The sequence below is a fragment of the Pleuronectes platessa genome, chromosome 7, assembly GCF_947347685.1.
Source record: "Pleuronectes platessa chromosome 7, fPlePla1.1, whole genome shotgun sequence".
NCBI classification, from domain to species: domain Eukaryota; kingdom Metazoa; phylum Chordata; class Actinopteri; order Pleuronectiformes; family Pleuronectidae; genus Pleuronectes; species Pleuronectes platessa.
In genome coordinates this window covers 25012272-25026833 of record NC_070632.1, presented here as the reverse complement: position 1 = coordinate 25026833, position 14562 = coordinate 25012272, and positions in this window count along the sequence as shown.

Genomic DNA, 14562 nt, shown 5'->3' with positions numbered 1-14562 from the left:
AAAGGAATGATGATGGAAATGAGTGTGACTGCCATTTCTTCAAGTTGCATCAGTTACAATTTTAATTGCGAGTTAAATCAAAAATACTTAGTTAACTCTCATCTGTCCAGAGTGTTTCATTACTTGAATCTATCCAGCAGAGATCAAGGAGTAGGACTACACCTCATCCACGCCTTCCTGGCCTTCTATAACAATAAATATCAATATATATGTATATATACAAATAAATATAATAAAAAAAAAAACTCCTAACGCTCTTCCTGGCTTTCACTTTCACAATCTTCAAAGAATCTCCTGCTGTGTTGTTCATGTGTGAGAAGCAGATTTCTTGTCTGAGAATGGCAAAAAGTTTCTTCCTTCCCTTCCTTTCACTTCCCTGTCGGGTCCTGAGGGGGGGTCTGTTGCGTCGGGGTGCTACGGCGGATTCCCACTCCAAAGAGAGGTAAGATTCCTTCAACCTCGCATACATCATTTGCATTGTCACAGCATTGATGGTGTGGTCCCTGCTAGTGAAACTGGGAAGAAAGGAGAAAGAAAAAGAGGAAGAGGGATGTGTTTGTTTTGTTGTACTAATGAGGAGTTCAACCTTGGCTGATACTGTAAACTGGAGGTAGGTACACACAAATACACACACCTTTCATCTATTGATTATCCATATTCTCACCTTGACTTCACATGTCATACAGAAAATCATCAGAGCTGCAAACAGACAGAGGCTGAACACACACACACACACACACACACACTGTGAATTTATATATCTCTCAGATCCCCACAATTCTACCGTACAAGAGAAGATGGTACTCACTGTAAAGTTTACCCCACTACTGTTGTTTGATGGCACGTTGTGTGTCCATGACTTAGGCTTTCAAACCATTTCTCTTCAAACGCTAACAAAACAGATATAATTCAAAAAGCATGAACAGCTCTTGATTTTTAAAGATGAAGGGAAGTTTCAGAGTTTTAATACAGAAATCAAAAGCTGAACAAGATGCAATGCTTTTTTTCTCCAACAACATTTAATGTTCTTGGAGCTTACAGTCCCTTGGGAAGATTGTTTGAGAGAGGTCTTTGAAAGGAAGCTCTGCAGGTACCCAGAACTGGTCAGCGACTTTTAGTGGGCTGATGGAGAGCAAGGTGCTTGCCAGTGGAGGTTGGGTGCTGGGGATTTGCAGCCCAATCTCCTGCAAGAGCCTTGAGTGTAATCGGCATCAAGGGAAAGAAGAAGAGGGGAGCAATCCGCAGCACCATGACAGGGCAGATAGGGCTTTGAGATGGCTGTAGGTCAAAAGACATCAGCGAAGGAGTCCCAAGAAGCTAGGCCCCTATGCACATTTTGGGGTCTGATCAGCCCCGGGCGGATCAACTGAACGAGGGTGTATGATGTTGAAAGACCCAAAACACACGACGATTCCAGGAACATCACTGAAGATGTGTCCAGAGGCATCAGTAGATGTGTGTACACGACGAAGTTGTGCACCATTTGCTTGGAACTCTTACGTGAAATTAGTTTTGTACAGAGGATCTGAATAGTCAGCTCAGATTAAACAACAGTGAAGCCAGAGGAACTGTTCATGAAGGTTGGGATGTAATCATGCAGAAGTTTAAACCTGATTTGAGCCTTTGAGATGAAGGAATTTGATCAGTCGATTCACTAACTGCAGTTCTCAGGTAAACAAATATCTATTTAGATATAAGTCTTTCAGTGACAATTGCAGGCACTCAAATGGACTGTTAAGACTTAGGGCCCCTTGATGAACGACTGGTCAGATGGATTAGAGAGCGTGAAATCCCACAGGTAACAGAGGTGATCAATGATCAATAATGCCTGCGGGGACCGGGCTGCGGGTTGTTAATTAAAGCTCAGGACAAACCGGAGCATTAGCTGAAACCCACAAACACATAGTACATGTAATGATTGTTTGCAGAGATTCTGCAGTACATCTCTTTCGGACCCTGAGGGACTTGACTCTAATCACAAGGTGCTCATCGTCTAGTGCAGTGATTTTCAACCTTTTTTGAGCCGCGGCACATTTTTTACATTTACAAAATCCTGGGGCACACCACCAACCAAAATGACACAAAATGACACTCTATGGCCTAACACAGTACATATAATACATATAATTAGTAATATAGTTTCTAAATGTATTAAAAAGCACTATTTTAAATTATTTCAGCCCTTTGTTACTCTTACCTTTTAATGAGGTATTGAATCAGATTTATGAAACAATCTTTGATTTAAGTAAACTTTATTTAACGGAGACATATTATACCCATTTTGTCACAGTTGATATGGTTCCTTGGGGTCTTATTGAAATGTCTGTAACATATTTTGGTCAAAATACCACAAGGATAATTTAAAACAGGACATTTTAACCCTGTCTAAAACAGATTGACCTGTTTTGAGTGCCAATAGTTACTCCCGCCGTTCACCCGCGCTTCATTGAATTTCTTCACTTTAACATTCAGAGCACTGGGCAGAAACCACATCGCGTCAACACCCACCGTGGGCCTTCGCGATGCTTTGTTTTAATTAATTAAAACAAAGCATCGCACCAGAGTCAGCTGCTAGGCGCCAGCCGAGGCGCACCGCCAGGGGGGATCCCCGCGCGAACGGAGGGTTCCCCTAGCGGGCGCCGTAGCTGAGGTGATCTGCGAGAAGGTCCCGACACGCGTCCAGAATCGCCGCCGCCGACCGCCGTACCCGGTCCCCTCCAACGGCCCGCCTTCCGCACCGGCGGGGGACACCACCCCGCGGTCCAAGAGAAAGAAAGCCCCCGCACCACTGACGCCGTGACGCACCGCAGAAGAGGACCTCCCCCCCCCCCAAAAAAAACGTTGAGGCGTGCCGCACGCCGAGTCTCCGGAGGCGTGGGGAGGAGGTGCGACGGGGCGACTGCTCCCCCAGCCGCGGCACGTGCCCAGCGGTTTAACCACAAATACCAATGATATCGGTGAAAGTCAAGTTTATTACCGATGTGCAGATGTCGGTAAACATCTTCGGTGCAACACTAGATATTAGATAATTTCCCACGGCACACCTGACGATCTCTTACGGCACACTAGTGTGCCGCGGTAGCCTGGATCCCAGACGAACTTAGCCCCGCCCACAACAGATTTGGTCGGGCAGTTCGGTCTGGAGTCGCTCCATTGGGAAAAAATTATGGGGCGTGTTTCAACTGACCAGGAAGTAAAATTCCTCTTCGCTCAATTGGATAGACCTACAACCAATCAGAGCAACGTAGTATGTGACGTATGCTAAGCAACGCATTGTGAGTTATTTACTGGGTTCACACCGGACGCTTCAGCGCAGCGCCAAGCCTTAAATAACAGCTGGCTCCCATCCACTCCCATGTTAAAACTTTGTGCCGGTCACACCGGAGGCTGAAGCACCGCGAGGCAGCCTTGGCGCAGCGTGGTGCTTCAGCCTCCGGTGTGACTGGCACAAAGCCGTGCAGCGATCTACTGGATCAACGGGTGATATTATTAGCGCTGCCCGGCGGTTCAGCGTCGCTTCAGTGTCCGTTGTGAACAGCCAAGCGCCGGGGCGATAGGGATTAGCGCGGTGCTTTGGCGTCGCCTCCACGTTCTGTGTTCCTCTTTCAAAATGAATGCGCTGTCGATGTCTTCGAAAACAGACTCAATGGCAGCATCTACACATCTCAGCTCGCCAGCGGCAGGCATGTTTGTTGAAAACGAATTCAACCCGAGGGCACTGTGATGACGTGGTTGATTACGTTACCGTTGATCATCTGTCAATCATCGTATAAAGCCCGCCCTGACAATCTGATTGGCCCGGTCCGGCCATAATTTTTTCCCAATGGAGCGACCCCAGACCGAACTGCCCGACCAAATCTGTTGTGGGCGGGGCTAAGTTCGTCTGGCATCCAGGCTAGTGCCGCGGCACACTGGTTGAAAATCACTGGTCTAGTGTCTCTCAGCTGACTTTCAAGACTGAAAAAGGTTGGAAAAGATTTTGGCAATTAGTCTCCATATGAGTAAGGTGTCTTCATTAAGTGTTGGCTCAAATGAAGACAGGAGATACGACAGCATCCCCCCAGAGACTAGACGGTGGTGGTGGAGAAGAGCCATCAGGTGGTAGATGGAAACTCTCAGCCCCTGTTGGGACCTGGTATTAACATCCATCCTGTTAGGGTTTAGTGGAGGAGATGGACCCAGGATGCAGAGGTTACAAACAAAAAGGTATTTAATATAATAAAAGGCTTTAAACAAGACAAAAACAAAACACTAACAGGTACGTACTGGTGACAAGGCGCACAGAGAACAAGGAAGCAGGAGAAGCTGGTCGAGACAGCAGAGACAAACAAACCATATCTATCACGTGTGGAAACATGTGGAAACGAGTAGCACAACCACGAGTAGAAAATAACGAGTACGAACCGACAGGGGACAAAGGGAAACACAGAGGCTTAAATACAGAGGAAAGGAATGGGCAATTACGCACAGGTGAAACCCATGAGGACTGGGAAGACAATCACCGAAAGGAAGTGACACACCCGGGAAGCTGGAAACACACAAGGAAGGAGAGACTACAAAATAAAACAGGAAACAGAACACACAAGGAGAAACAGAGTGCACACATGAAAACAGAGATCTAACAGTTAACAGAAAACACTACACATCCTATGAGATCTGATCACAAGTGGTGAGCTCTAGGTTCGTCTGGTCACATCATATATTAAAATACGTCTTGAACATGTCTCCTGGGACCACTTGTCATTTCTCTGCTCTATATCCAAATAATCAAGTACATCATTTATGTTTGCAAAGACCGAATCATGTTATTTTTAGCCAGTGTGACAGTGTGGCTTGTGTGTTGGTTGTGTGTGTGTGTGTGTGTGTGTGTGTGTGTGTGTGCGTGTGTGTGTGTGTGTGTGTGTGTGTGCGTGTGTGTGTGTGTGTGTGTGCGTGTGTGTGTGTGTGTGTTAGGGAAGGAGTGGTAGAGAAAGGGAAAGAGTGGGGCCAGGAGATGCTCAGTGACTCAATGCAAGTAGATTTAAAAGATTTCACTTGTTAGGATAAAAGAAAATCAATGTGTACTTAATGCATCTTGGGTGTTTTCACTCCTGTACATACAGCTGCTCACTCCGGATGGATGTGCATACCGGTCTGAACGAGGTCTCAGATGAGTTACTTTAAGTCAAGTGATATTACCGATATACAATCTATTCTATACTTTATGACTGCTCTATGCACTTAAATGATAATAGATATTTATTCTCTTGTTTTTAACTCTCTGAAAAACTTATTTTCTTGTAATATATATCTACGTTAAGAGACCACTGCAATGGATATGAAAATTAGAGTCATTTCACCTCTATAAAGGGATTGTGTGTTTTTGAGATTGATTCTGTTGGACAGCCCTCTACATCAATTTAAACTCCCTCCCCTTCTGAAACAGAGAGGTTTGTCTCTCTTTAATTAAAAGTCAGACTAATTGTTTTTTTGTGAGGGCGCTCCTTTCCCTCTCTCTCCTGCCAACCTTACATTTTTCAGCAACTCTTGGCCAGGAGGTGGAAGAGGGCCGGGGAGAAGAATGTTTTGGCAGTAAGCGTTAGGAATCCATTTTCCTTGGCCTGCTGCTGCAGTGGTGGTGAGGGTGGTGGCGGTGCCAGTGACAGGCAGCGGTGGGGGGAGATTAGGAGCCGATATTCTGCCTCCTCACCCGTCGCTGATAACACACAGCAGGATAATGGCTCTGCTATTTCTGCTGCTGCTGCTGAAATGATGTCCGCTGTTATCTAATTGCTGGAAGCTGCTGGTTAGAGCTCCAGGAGCATGGCAGACCCATCAGTCAGTATCAGTGATGGATTTATGGAGTTCCTGCTGGTAAACATCAGTGTTGGTGGTGCTGCTGTCTGACACATCGTACACAGGAGCGTCTGTCAGTTGTAGAGCTTATTTGTTCATTTGGAACAATGTGAAATTACTGATATTGTCGTATTTTATGCTAACACGTTCAATTTCAGTCATTTTATTGTGTTATTTAAAAAAATGTTCATGTTGGATACTAATGGATCCTTTCTAAAACATCAGTATTTCCATCTGTCATTCATCTGAATTTTGAAAGTGCTCTGTGACTCTGCTTGTGTCGAAGGCTGCTAAGCATTACATATGCATTAACTATCTTTGGGATATTACGAGGTAGCAGAACATCTATAAAAACAACATGTGACCTCAACAAACAGTTGCTTACTCATAGACCCAACAGACACAACAACAGAGTCATGTTAATGACCAAGTGATGACTTACCACAATATTTACTCTGCTTTCAGCTGATCATGGGTTTGTGTTTACAGCACATCAACACCTTTATTGACTCTTCCCACCAAACTTGTTTTTCTACGACGTTGTGTAATTTACGATGCCACCAGGGTCTCACCATAACAGCCAGAGACAAGCGAGTCGCTTTTCAGGATCTTTATTTCTTGCACGGCAAACATGAACTCAACAAAACTTAACGTATTAAAGTGTCCGGCAGTTAATACTGTGGTCCCGGCTTTCCAGCTCCACTCGGCTCTCATCGGTGTCTTATATCAGTTCTCTGCCAATTTTGTCTCACCCCGCATGTCTCTGTGTCTCCTCTGTGGTAGCTCTGCTGCTGCCTTTTGAACCAGAGGATCAGTTAGCCCACAGCCCTCAGCTGCTCCATGCCCACATACCACAATCACCAAATTCAGGCTTGATAACCATCTGGGAGCATTGTATGAGTAAACAATTATTATCTAATTCAATTATATTTAACATGTTTTTAGAGGCTTTATTGTCTCAGGATTGTGGAGGGGGCGGCACCCAAGTGGCCCATAATGACAAGTAGCCACTGGTTATATTAAAAGTTAGCATAAAGAACTTTCTCTCTCTCTCTTTAATTATTCATGTCCATTTTCAAGGCAAATAGTATACAACAACATATTGCATGCAGTAGTTGTTCCGCAACGCAATGGCAGCCAGTGTGGCCCTGAACTCCTAATCAAGACTTTTTATGAGCCTGAAGGAGAAACTCTCAAACATTTGTGTTCTCAACCACAGCCTCTCTGGATGATTTTTGACTATTTAGATAACATATGTATCGTGTTGAATTTCTAAGCAATGATGGTTTTTCCATAAAAAATGCGGATAGAATTACACATGACATCAATCACCACATCCGGAACTGGTTTTCACCTTACACAACATTGCTTCCTTGTCCAGTCTTTCCCCCTCCTCATCGTCTCATCTCTGACATGAAATAGGGTCTTTCTGCTTCCTTACTGTTCTGCTAACCTGTTGTACCCAGACGCAGCGTTTACCCTCTGGCTCCTCAGCTGTTCAGGAATCGGTTCTGCTGGGTCGTAGCAGGCTGTTGGCGCCTTCATGTGACTGTGTTTAGTGGTGCTGGAGTTATTAAAGACCGGAGCTATTTAAGTCTTGTGCAGCAGATGTGCACTCATCCGAATATGTGCTCATTAAAGTCACTCCATTCTATTCCTGAAAAAAAACATTTTTCATTCTTTTAATATTTCGTCTGTAATCTGAATTAGTCAGAAAATAATGGATTAAATAATATGCCCGCTCAAATCTTTATTTTACCGATCCTTCCTCTTCCTCTTTTGTTCTTGGTCTCCTCTAATATTTTCCTTCCTCCTTCTCCTCCATTTTAATAAAAACATATTGAGTTGTAATGCATTTTTTTTTACCTGAAATATTTAAATCAAGACAAAAAAAAAAAAGGCCAACTGTTAGCTTCAGTAACACCAAACCATCTCATCATGTCTCGATATTGAAAGCTTTGGATCTCCAAATTGATCATGTATATTGTTTCGTTTTTTCAGTTAAAACTTCATTTTGAATTCTGTTTTTCATTTTAAATAGTTCTTGCCACTGATATTTGTTCAAGTGCTATTTTTTCTGGCAAGTTTGGGTTTAATTATTTAAACAGGTTGAAACAACATTATTGACACCTGAGACTGACTGGCGATTGGTCGACTGTTTGTATAGGTTTGTGGCTTCCTCGACGTCCCACTGGCTCCAAAATGATCAAGATGTCAGTGTTCATACGAGTTGATATTATTGCTTAGTTGGACACGAGTCATCCATCTCCATATGCAGTCTATGAAATCAATTAAACAAACTGGCTTTGTAAGTCAGCATTGATCCAAAAGTTCCTTGATGTTTGTCTAGGTCCGTTCTTACTGGACCATCTTCAGTGCCGATGAACTGAAACACCCTAAGGAAGAAGATCAGAGTGAAAAAGGAATCTGCAGAAAGTTCATCTTAATCCTCTTGCAGAGAAAAACTGAAGACCAAACAGAGATTCTGACTGAAACATGTTCACCCTGGCAAAGAGAAGTCCAGGTCAAAGTTTCACATAACAGACTGAAATAATGAAAAGAAAATAGGGGTGATAATGTAAAGCACCAGACTGGAGGTTTGGTCGGGACTGCAGATGAAAATCAGCCTGAAAGAGTTAAAAACAATGAGAGCTGATCTTATTCTCCCCTTGCTACAGATCTCATTATTTTCCTGACCAAGAGAAAAATCTAAATTCTTCGGTTGATAGGATTTCAAGTTTCAGTCTATCTGAGTTCACCATCTTCCACTCTTTCAGGTTAGCGTCAAATAAAATGATTTGATGTATAAGTCCCAACAGACCATGTCCTTAAAGCTCACCTGACGCTGTTTCAGCGCAGTTTTTGGTTAAACTCCAGATTTTAATTAATATAAAACTAATATTCTTTTCTCTTTAGAATCCAGCCCAGAAACATTTATCAGAATACTTTGGTTGATATGAGAGTATACAATAAGCTTCATAGTATTAGAGAGTAATCCATCTGATCACTATGAGACACTCCTGATGGCTCCATTACTATCAATTATGATTATAAACCATCAATCCAATTTATTTGTATAGCCCATATTTACAAATCACAATTTGTCTCATAAGGCTTACCAAGGTGTGACATCCTCTGTCCTTAAGTATAATTTGGTATCATGGGATGAACTTTAACTTTAGTGATTGAGAGCAGTTGTTAGGTTGGAAGGTTCTTCACACCTTTAAGTTCAACAAACTTGAAAGATTTTCCTTTAAACTGGTCCAACAATTGTATTTGTTTACGTTGACTGAAGATTAAGATAAAAAGTAAATATTTACATATGGGCCTGATACTGTTGATAACTTATCAAAATCATAGTTTGTTAAATTCCTGTTTGTTGAGTTATGTCATTAAATGACTAACAGATCGAATCATAAATTATAAGTACTCACATAATCACAAATATTCACACTAGCAATGAACCTGAAAGACCCTGGTGGCGACCACGTCTAAAACACTAAGCAGCTTAACTTTATAAGCACTTTATTTGAATCTTCTTTTACAGTAATATGAAAATATCAACATGCGTAGCATGCCTAGTTTCCTTCACCTTAAGCGTTCTCATAGGCTCTGTTCCCTGCACTTGAACCCTTGTGCTGACAGTCATTTTTCAGGTAAGACTCTTGTTCAGTCTGAAGCTACAGTGACTGGTCCACACACAGCTCATATTGAATATGTGGTCTGTCCACAGAGGACCAGAAAACATCAGCAGTAAACACAAGGGTTGTGTTCAGGAAATAACTTTTAGTTTGTCCCCCGGCGCCACACTGTCAGTATGCTCATGAAATTACTGATGTCAGGAAGAGTGGAACTTCATTTTGGTGTCAACTTCTAGAGAAAATCTGACTAAATTATAAAAGAAAAGAAACACATTATTTTAGGGAACAATATTAACCAGTACCCAGTTGCTTATTAGCATGCATATTATTAGTATATTGGCTCTTTATTAATTATTATAAAGCACTTATAAATGCCTTATTCTGCACAACCTTATTCTACAACTACTAGGCCATTAACTAACAGTTTTCCCCCAAAACCACCTAATTACTGCTTATTGATTGTAAGTAAGGAAATTGTTGTACATGAATTACAATCTTAATGTGGTTTGTTCAGGATGGGCCTTATAAGGTTAGCCTGGATGCCAGACGAACTTAGCCCCCACAACATTTGAGGTCAGGAAGTTCTGACTGGAGTCGCTCCGTTGGGGAGAAATTATGCCCGGTTCAAAATCGACCGGACCAATCAGATTGTCAGGGCGGGCTTTATACGATGATGGACAGATGATCAACGGTAACGTAATCAACTACGTCATCAAAGAGCGGTCGACTTTGTTTTCCACAAACATGCCTGCCGCTGGAGAGCTGAGATGTGTAGAGGCTGCCATTGAGTCTGTTTTAGGAGACATCGACAGCGCATTCATTTTGAAAGAGGAACAGAGAAACGCGATCAAGGCATTTGTAGATTGAAAAGATGTTTTTGCCGTCCTTCCTACGGGATTCGGAACAAGTTTAATCTATTAGCTGGCCCCCATGGTCGCGAAGAAGATGGGACACGGGAATGTCGCGTTCCAACCGTGTTATTAAGTTCTTACAGGACCGACAAATGCGATACGATTTGTTTGATGTGTTGTGGAGCTGTAATCCTAAACGGAGAACTTGTTCGTACGTGCATTCACCTTTACTGTAACTGACTGCTACACCTGCCACTTTATGCATACTGTTTTATTCTGTTATTTTGTGTTGGTCTTATTTTTGCTTTACACGTAGCGACTCCCCTCGCATAAATACCTGCAGTTTAAGGAGCGGACCATGTTACAGTTTTTCTCAGTTGTTAACACACAAAAAGCGAAAATTCGCGATGATGTTTTCCTGCACGTGGCATCTATTGCACTTCTGTCCATCCTGGGAGAGGGATCCCTCACATGTGGCTCTCTCTGAGGTTTCTACGTATTTTTACCCTGTTAAAAGGTTTTTCCTTACTCATGCTGAGGGTTAAGGACAGAGGATGTCACACCCTGTTAAAGCCCTATGAGATGAATTGTAATTTGTGAATATGGGCTATACAAATAAAATTTGATTGATTGATTGATCATGCATCACGTCATGTCAGTCTTCTTTTGCTGTACAGTATGAATCCCCCCCACAGCCATACTCACTTCTATAGTGAACTCACTCCCAGACCTTTTTATTTGAAAACAACAATTGGCCTCCATGATCGTTCATATAAAGACAGAAGACGTGTTTAGATGTGTAAAGTAAAGCCAGGTGTGAGATACATGAATGTAAAACTATTCATGTTTTGATATTGCCATCTACTCAAATCAGTGATTGCTTGTTTTGTAACGTTTCAGTTCAGTTACACTGATGTACATTTCCTAGAAGATAGTGATATTGAGCAGGTACAACCCTAACCCTAACCCTATATTCTTCAGATATTCCAGTACAATTTTGCCCCTTAATGCTGGAATATAGTAGATTCTCCAGGATTATTAGTAAGTGGATGAAGCAGATTCCGTTTTGTCCTAAAATAAAATAAAAATGCTGTTCGATTCGAACCTGGCACTGCCAAAAGCGTTCACCTGATGGCTGCCGAAACCTTTCCTCTCCCTCTGGACCAAATTAGAACCCGTTATGCCATATTGTCCACTGGATTTATGATGTCAAGGTAACCAGTCGTTACCATTATTTGCAGATCTTACAGTGCCTTTCAGTTTCTCTTTTTCAGACACAGAAACCACATACCTGGGATCTAAAAGCATCAGACTTCAAAACCGTCCCTTTCTCTCTATAGCTGTGAATCGCCTGATTTCTCACAATCAAAAAATTTCAATTCAGTATTCAAAGGTTAAACCAATGAAGTGTCACCTCAGAGACGTTCGATCGCTTTGAGCTAATTGATCTTCGCAAACCTAAAAGGGAAGACCGTCCTTTGGACAAGGTGCATGTCATTTCACAGTGACACAGTATTGGTATGCCAGACACCAGCCAAACCGATTGTCTATTATCATGCCCTAGTCTCGGCATTTAGCTGTTTACAAAAATGTACATTAAGATATTGATGAAAGTTTATTTGTTTGTTTCTTTTCCGTTCTTAAGTGTCAAGTGTTGATGTTTTCGGTTTTCTTCCATACTTTGATCGATGTAGCTAGCATAAGGTTTGCAGAACAGTGCTGTCATTTTGTTTTGTTGTCATTAGAACATATTGGGGTGGTGTTGTGTTTACATGGTGCTGGGCTAATCTTGATGACGCAGCAGATGGTCAGTCGGACCAATTGTGTTATTCGATCGTTTATTTATTTGTTCCAGACATTTAATTGAGAGGCACAACTTTGATATCTCCCATCATGTTCAGTTGATTTCCCAAACGTCCACCAGGAAAGATTCAGTGAATGTGTTGTGTTGGGGGAACGGTTACCCCTGAACCGTTTGACCATGTTGTGCTGTCATGTTTCCTACCTGGGGGAGAAAAAAAAGAAGTATTTTTTTGTGGATTGCTCTGGCGTTGTGACTTCAGTTCTTGAGTTGCTTTTACAAGTTTGTGTAGAAGGAGGAAAAGGTTGAAAACAAGTGCTTTGTTTTATTTCATTTTTGTTCCACCATGCTTATTTTCTCAAAGTAAAGGTGGCTATGTCACCCTCCTCACTTTGACCATCACTATTAAAGAAAGTCTTGCTGATGGCAATGCAAGCCGTTAAGTCTGAGTTTGTGTCATTATCTGTGTGTCTGGTTTTACTCTTTCTAGCTCAAATGTGAACAAATTTTATCTGTGACATCCAAACAAAAAAGCTATTCTTGTCAATGTAGTTTGCTTTATTTATTTATTTCTAGTTACATTACAAATTTTACTACAGTAAGTGCAACTGCAATGTGTGCCAACCTTTTTTGTCGTAACAATTAACAAAAGTTAAAAGGTATCCAAACAATCCTTTTCAATTTTAATTTCAAGACGTTCTTAGTTCAGAAGCTACAATTCCATGTAGCTGACAACTGCTTGCAAGCTGTTAGTTAGGGCCCGAGCAGTGAATGGTGAGAGGCCCTATTGAAGTTTCAAGGATTCTTCTTCTTATTATTATTATTGTGACGAAACTGAATTGGTCTTTTGAGGGCTTTAACATGCTGAACTTCTTACCAAACTTTGCAGCAAATGGAGTAATTTGAAATGGGTCAGGCAAAATGGCTCAACAGCGCCCCCTGGAACAAGCCCTTAGGTTTCCCCTCGATCGATCTTCAGCAAAATCGGAACACAGGTGTATCGTGACCAGTCATAAAAAAAGTAGTTCTGACAAGTGTGGCATGTGAAAAGTTGTCCTCAGTAAACATGTTCCTAACTAGAAACATTTACAAATCAAACGTTCCATCAAATTCACACTTGCATACATGGGACATTTTTTACCCATGTGTGTAAACTTGATGTAGTAATACAAAAACTATTTTAGTTCAAAAATTAAGAGCGAAAAATGAATATAACGATTTGTGGTAATCAAAAACAAGATATTTGAATGAGTACTTTATAATATTAAATAATTAAATAAATAGATTTTAAAAGATATAGCAAAGAAGCACAGCCATTTATGAAATAACATGTGAAATGAAAACGGGTCATTTTTGACCCATGTTGTGTATCAAAGGGTTAAAGGCAGATTTTCCTTTGACCTTTATGTTGTCATCACTCCTTCTCCAACTCCTTGCTAAACATCTCCTCACAACCCACCAGATTGCTACCGAGCCACGACAGACGCATCATCAGGTAATTTACACAACTATATTCCCCCCCTGCTCTCTTCTTCCACCTTCATCATCATATCAGTTAGCTGGTGCCTGCATGCAAAAAAGGCTCCACAAGGGGCCTAAAGTCTCTGATTTGAAGCCCTGAACCACGAATTATTCCCTGGTTATTGGTAAAACTTGTCGGAAATGTATATAATGTTACTTTGAACTTTGCCTTAAATAAAGGCAGAACGCAGCAGGGGGTTGTTTCAGTCTGACACAAGACATTGTGTAAAGATTCTGCTCCAGAAAATGCATTTTTTTTGTTATTAACACATCAGAACAGGTTTCGGCCCTTGACATCTTTGTTGGCGTCTTCCACGTCTATAACATTTCTTTTGCATTCTGACATTTATAGATGTTTTTCTCAATTTTGCGTCCTTGATCACATTAGACGGATCGTGACCGACTTCTCCATTGGCAACATCAAGTCCATCGGCGAACTTTTGAAGCTCAAGATGACAATGGCAACCGTAATGCATGACTGCGTGGTCAAGCTGCTGAACCACAATGACGAAGAGTCTTTCGAGTGTCTCTGCAGCATGCTCACCACGATGGGCAAGATCCTTGACCTAGAGCAGGCCAAGGTGAGCTGGTCATAGTCAATTTAACATAAATCTTAAATTTATTTTATTACGGTCTTAGAAAGGTCTGAAGGGCTACAGATTGAAAGCTTCGAAATTTACAGGATAATATGCGGCTGGTTTCCCTTTCCAAAATTAAATATTAAGAGAAATGCGTTGTTTGCAGGGATGAAGATGTGATGTGAACTTTTTGTCAGCAGTGTTTTTGACATTAGTGCAGCCGAAGATCAGTTCATGTCTCTGCTTTCATCCCACCAAGATGTATTCTTCTGCACCTGTCAAATAAGTGATTTAAGAGGTGATTCTGATTTACAAGGACACACTTTCCAAGACAT